Raw genomic sequence first — 6,128 nt, forward strand, 5'->3', positions numbered from 1 at the left:
TGCCTACTGCGCAGGAGCGGGGCCACGCAGCTGACTACAACTCCCGGCATGCCTCAGCGAACCACCCCCGCCCCTGGGATCGGGTATTAGGTTGCTGACGTGAGAGGGTTTGGGACTTTTCTTTAGAAGGGATTCTATTTCCGGTCACAGAGTCTTCTAAATCCCAGCGATTGCATGGGGCCTGTAATATTCTTGATCCTTGCCAGGACTTCTCTCCCGTCAGCTCTAGAGTACCCGGAGCGGTTTGAGATGTAAAAAATAAAATTTAAACTGTAATGAAGAATAAAAGGATCTTATTTGCCCCAAAAAGGAACTGCAGCCCAGGATACGTAGATTTAAGTTGCAACTTAAATTTTGTTCCACTGAGACAAAGGGGAGGCTCTTTTATAGTGAAAATTCTTGCTCAGTTTCTCAGTTAGGTCTGTTTTATGTAAATGAAGGATCCAAACATGCAATTCTGATTGAACAGGGCAGGTTTCAATCCAATGATGGAAAGAGGAAGCCAGGGTGTCTCCCTGTAGTGCTTGATTCAGATGGCATAAATAAACTCGGCATAGCGTGGGAAGCCAAGTTCAGCCTGAACTACCCTGGGGAAGCTCCTGTCTGCAAATGGCTGCTAAGCTCTTATTATTTATAAAATTGGGGCCCTGAGTTGATCCAAATGGGGAGTCTATCAGCAGATAAATTCCTTCTTGGGGTCCACACTAACCTGTGAATCTGTTATTACGTCACCAGTGATTCTCAAAGCTCTTTATGTAGGAAGGATTTCTAGGGAGAACTTGTTTAAAAATCTGGTCGTCCATCCCAACACTCTGAGGTAGCAGGGTCTCCCAATAGCTCTAGAATTCGCATTTTAATAAGCTTTCTTTGTGATTCTGGTCTTTGGCTCACAGCTCATGATGGCCTTGAGATACCTTTGTATTTTCTTCTCTTAAAGACCTGAGCTTCCACTTGTGTACTGCACATACTTCTCTCACCCTTCATCCACCATCAGAAGGTTCTCAGGTTTAGGGGTTTGTCTGATACCCCACCCTTATTGTTTTCCAATTATTCCCTCTCTGGTCCTGCCCCTGGAGTAAGATTTTCCTACCTGGGTGATTAGTGACTTGTAGGGCAGCTAGATGCTATGTTGTCATTTGGTAAAGTTGTCATCACCTTGGTTTGGGGCTAGTACTGTTGGTTTTTGGATACCAAACTTTAGTGCTGGTACTTCCTATCCTTTAGTGCAGGATCTAGTCCTGCATGGGTTCAAGACAGAGAGAACAGAGCTTCCTGCCATCGTACCTTCCTCAGGCCCTCATGGAAGCAACTCAATGGGGCAGGTGCACCATCTTCCTGAACCCACAGAAGCCGAGGTATTGGAGACAGCTCTGTCACAGGTGGGCAAAGGTAACCAGGTTCTTGGTGATTACAGACAAAGAATTGAACTGAACACACAGAGTTTGTAGCAAAAATAAAGAGCAGTTTTATTAAGCAATAGTAAACTCCACAGAACATGGGGGCATGCCAGCTCTGAGGAGAGATTGATTTCAGGAGTTGGAGGGATTCTATTCTTATAGGGCAGATCTTTCCTGACTAATTTTGGCAGGCTTTTACTGCACATGTACAAGTAGTTGTATTACTTTAAAGCTATTGCACATGTGGTCCCCCATAATTTTCCTTGGTTGGCCACTGGAGAAGGGGACTGCACAATGTTAATTTATTATAATGCTATTATAATGAAGCTGGGGTCATGTAGCACCTTCTGCACAGGTGCATTCATGAGTCACCATGATCCAGCGCTTTTCCAGAAAGCAGAAACAACTGGTCTTAGAACAAGGTCTCTGTCCTGTATTGATGTCCTTGATCTTAGCTCTGGGACACCTCCAGAGTTTCCTCTTTCCTGACTGTCTTGTGCCTATGCTCTGCTGGGGCTTGAATTTTGTTTATGGGCTGGGACATGGAGCCTCCAGCATGCTGACTCCTGCATATGCTGTTTATTGTTGCAAGAGGTGCTGGGGCACCTTTGCCAGCAGTCACTGTTGGTTTCAGGGCCAAAGTAATCCAGAAGTCTGACGATGGTGTGTGGCCCAGGCTCCTAGGAGCAAAAAGGGCTGATTGTGAAACTGAAGGCATCCTTGTACCTGGAGTCAGGAGCAGTCCCTGCTTGACCAAAGGCCCAGTGTGATCTCACACCTACACTTCTGTGAATTCTGCCATTGGTCCCTGCAGAAACCTTTTGGTGGCTTCTGGAGTTTCGCCATGGGTGGGTGACTTTGGTCTGACATGCACTCCATGAAGCAGATCCTGGAGCTGCTGGTGTTGGAGCAGTTCCTTACCACCCTGTCCCAGGAAGTCCACAGCAGTGTGCAGAGCTGCCCAGAAGCTGTGACTCTGAGAGTACAGGCAGAGAGAGCTTGTGAGACTGAGGGAAAGGGGAGTGAGAGAGAGAGAGAGGTTTCACCTGTGGTTGGTTGGCTCCAAAGACTGTGGCATCACAGTCTTACTTCCCCATTTGGATTGTCTTGATTGGCCTGAGTAGACCTTACCTGGCCAAGTGACCTTTTGTAGTGTAGCCTGGAACTCCATCCCCCAGATTTCCCGCCAAGAGCACAGAGTGAATAGTGAAGGGCGCCTGTTTCCACAGGGAGGCAGTGTGGCTACTGCAACAGCTAGTGTTGGCTGTGGACTTAGATCAAAGGGGTTCAAATCCTGGCTCTGCTGGCTGCCCGCTAACTTTGTGACTTTTGGCAAGTTACTCTTCTTCCTTGGGCCTCAATTTTTCCCCTGGCAAAATGGCTTCTGGGATTGTTTTGATGATTAAAGGGACAGTAACATATATGTTGTGATCACACTGCTGGCACCTAGTTAGTGCTTAAAACTGTTAGGTGTTTTTATATTAGGGTTAGCAGTCTGGTCTCCTTTGAACAGCTAGGTTTCATTTAATGGTGAACTTAGAAAACAGTTTTGTACTGAGGCTTTGAGGCAGTGCTCCCAGAATCACCCAAGTTAGTTTATCCAGAAATGAGGAATAGGAGTATCTAGAAAAGGTGGGGAGTAAAAGGGGAAGTAAAGTACATCAGAAGATCTACAGGGTAAACTGCGCACTGGCAAGGACCCTCTCTCCACACCTTCCACAATCACATACACACATTTCTGATCATGGACATGTCATAAAAAACTCCTAGTTTAAATCATTCTTTTATCTTGTTGGGTTCAAAGAAATGGATTGTTTTCCTGTTGAAGGTTTACTTTCAGATTTCTGTAATAATATTTACCTTTCTACTGGTCCCTGTTGTGATTATGAGTGATGGCAAGTTGGCCCTAGGTTACAAACAATGGGCTGGGAACAGAAGTGCATTTGGAGAGATCTGTGCCTCAGGAAACTGCATGAAAATTACTGAGCTTCAAGCTGAAGCTCAGGGACATTTAGGGAAACCCTGAAGTGTATAGTAGTTGCTATTTCTTGCTCAATAGGTCCACTCAGCTTCTCATCATCAATGTAATAGAATTTTGTGATGTGTTGTGGAAGGGAAAATTGATCAAGATCTCTAAAAATTAAACTATGACATAAGACTGGGAATTCAAATATCCCTGAGGTAGGAAAGTAAAGATGTATTTCTGGCCTTTCCAGCTGAAAGCAAACTGCTTCTGGTGGTTATAATAACACTTACTGAGAAAAGAGTATTATATTTACCAGACCAGTAGCTGCATAACAGGTACCAAGGCCTGTGTTAATTTGCTCAAATAATGAACGCATATGTAGAATAGTAGCTGCAATTAGAATCACCATCTGGTTAAGTTTATAATAAACTACTATTATCCTCCAAGATCCATCTGGTTTTCTACACAGGCTAAATAGGCAAGTTGAATGAGGATGTAGTGGGAATCATCATCTCTGCATGTTTCAGGTTCTAGATGGCATCACTAGTCTCTGAAATTCCTCCAGGAGTGTGGTGTTGCTCTTGGTTTACTGTTTTCTTAGGTAGAAGAAGTTCTAGTGGTTTCCACTTGGCCCTTCTCACCTTAATATCTCTTACTCCAAAGATCAGAGAACCAATCTTGGGATTCTGCCAGTTACTGAGCATATCCATTCCAATTATACATTCTGGAACTGGGGAAATAACCATTGGATGAGTTTGGATACTTAATGGACCCACTGTGAGATGGAGCTGACCTAAAACTCCGTGGATCACCTGACCTACATAAACACCCACTCTGTTGGGTGGACCACAGTAGTGTTTTGGGTGTCCTGGAATTAGTATCAATTCAGAAGCAGTGTCCAATATTCCCTGAAAAGTCAGATTATTTCTTTTTCCCATTTGCACAATCAGCCTGGTAAAATACCATAGGTCCCTTTGGGGAAGCTTGGCAAAAATATTAACAGTATACATGTATATTTTTGGCAGTATAGAGGGAGTCCTTTTTTAGGTGACCTGGTCTGCCCTTCATTCAAGGGGTTCTAAGTCTGTAAACTGGCTCAAGTCTTGGAATTGATTGGGGACCATTAATCTCCATTTTTATTCAAATTAGATTTCAGTGGACTTGACCTAGAACTATTCACTTATACAGGTCAAGTATGAATTTGGTAGACTTCCCATCTATTTCTCTTCAAGGGACACCATGATCAACTAGCCAACACCATAATTCTCTGTAATGCAGACTGTTCTCATTACTTCTTTGACTCTGCTGTCCATTACAGTAACTATGCCTACCTTGTCTTTTGTCTATTGAGTGCTCTCACTTGGCCTCTGCACCCTGGCATCCAGTTACCTCCATTCCATTTAAGGATACTGGTTCAGTGGCAGTAGTTATCACTGTAATTTCTGACCTATAGAGAAGAGTGAGCACAGAGCTCTTCAAAGTTTTTGGGGTTTCCCTCACAAGTGTATTTCTCACAGTCATGAAAGATATGTTCTCTCAGGGTGGGTGAATAGGTCTTCCATGATAAATCCACTTTTACATTTCAATCTCCCTAAACTTCCAGATACAGTATACCAAGGCCACTCTAGCATTTCAAATTCATTTAGTGTAGACCACCTTTTGTTCCATGTTTCAGCCAACCAACCAACAAACCAACAAAAATGATAGCACCTTTTCTGACCTCCTGAGCAGCATGTTTGAGTCTGGAATCTCTGTTTAGTGGGCCCATTTCCATATATTTAGCCTGATACAACTTTATGTTCTTCACACTGTTATTCCATACTCTTAATATTCATTTCCACACAAATTCCTCAGATTTATGTCTGTATAAATTGGAAAAGTCAGACACTTCTTTTGGTGAATAGTGTGCCTCCTCATGGGTCACACTTTGTACTTCACTTTTTGGAACTTTCAGAAACTCAAGGCTAGTTACCGGTCAAGAAGCAAAGACAGGTGTTAAGAGATAGATTCTGAAGATGATCAGTAGTGTTTTGGAAGTGAACTACCTCAGGGGAAGCTATTAAAGATTTTCAGGCACAGCAGGGTTAACCTCTTCAGACAGGGGTGGAAGGGCTGCTTCTATTGGTAGAGAAGACTAAGAATTCAGGGGTTCGCTGTCCCCAGCTTTATTTCGATCTGACCATATGACCCCATTCCAATATTCAGGATCCCATTTCTTTCCAATCCGTGTCCTTATTTTAACAGAAGACAGTCTGTGAAGTTTGGAACTTAATTTGCATTGTACTTTAGCCACTGGCAAGATGATCATCTGAGTTTAGTTTTCAGAAATCTTTACCCTGTGGCCACCTTATGGTTACTGTATTTTTTAGTTAAATAATTCTCATGCAGTTATTTTTAAATAAATTCTATTTGTTTTATGAGATTTTAAGTTTCTTCCAAGAGATTTTGTAATTGTTTTTTGAATTATTTTTTTGAAGATTTATTTATTTATTTTTAGAGAGGGAAGGGAGGGAGAGAGAGAGAGAGAGAAACATCAATGTGCAGTTGCTGGGGGCCATGGCCTGCAACCGTGGCATGTACCCTGGCTGGGAATCGAACCTGCGATACCTTGATTCGCAGCCCGCGTGAATTATTTTTTGATGACTGCTTTAAAATCTTTTTCAGAGAATTTTGATATCTGAATTATCTCAGTGTTAGTGTCAGTCTGTTGTCCTTTCTCATTTAAGTTGTAAACTTCTTTGTTCTTTGTATGATTTTTATTAAAT

Source organism: Phyllostomus hastatus, unplaced genomic scaffold, assembly GCF_019186645.2.
Source record: "Phyllostomus hastatus isolate PE091 unplaced genomic scaffold, TTU_PhHast_1.1 phas_contig_30, whole genome shotgun sequence".
Taxonomy (NCBI): Eukaryota; Metazoa; Chordata; class Mammalia; order Chiroptera; family Phyllostomidae; genus Phyllostomus; species Phyllostomus hastatus.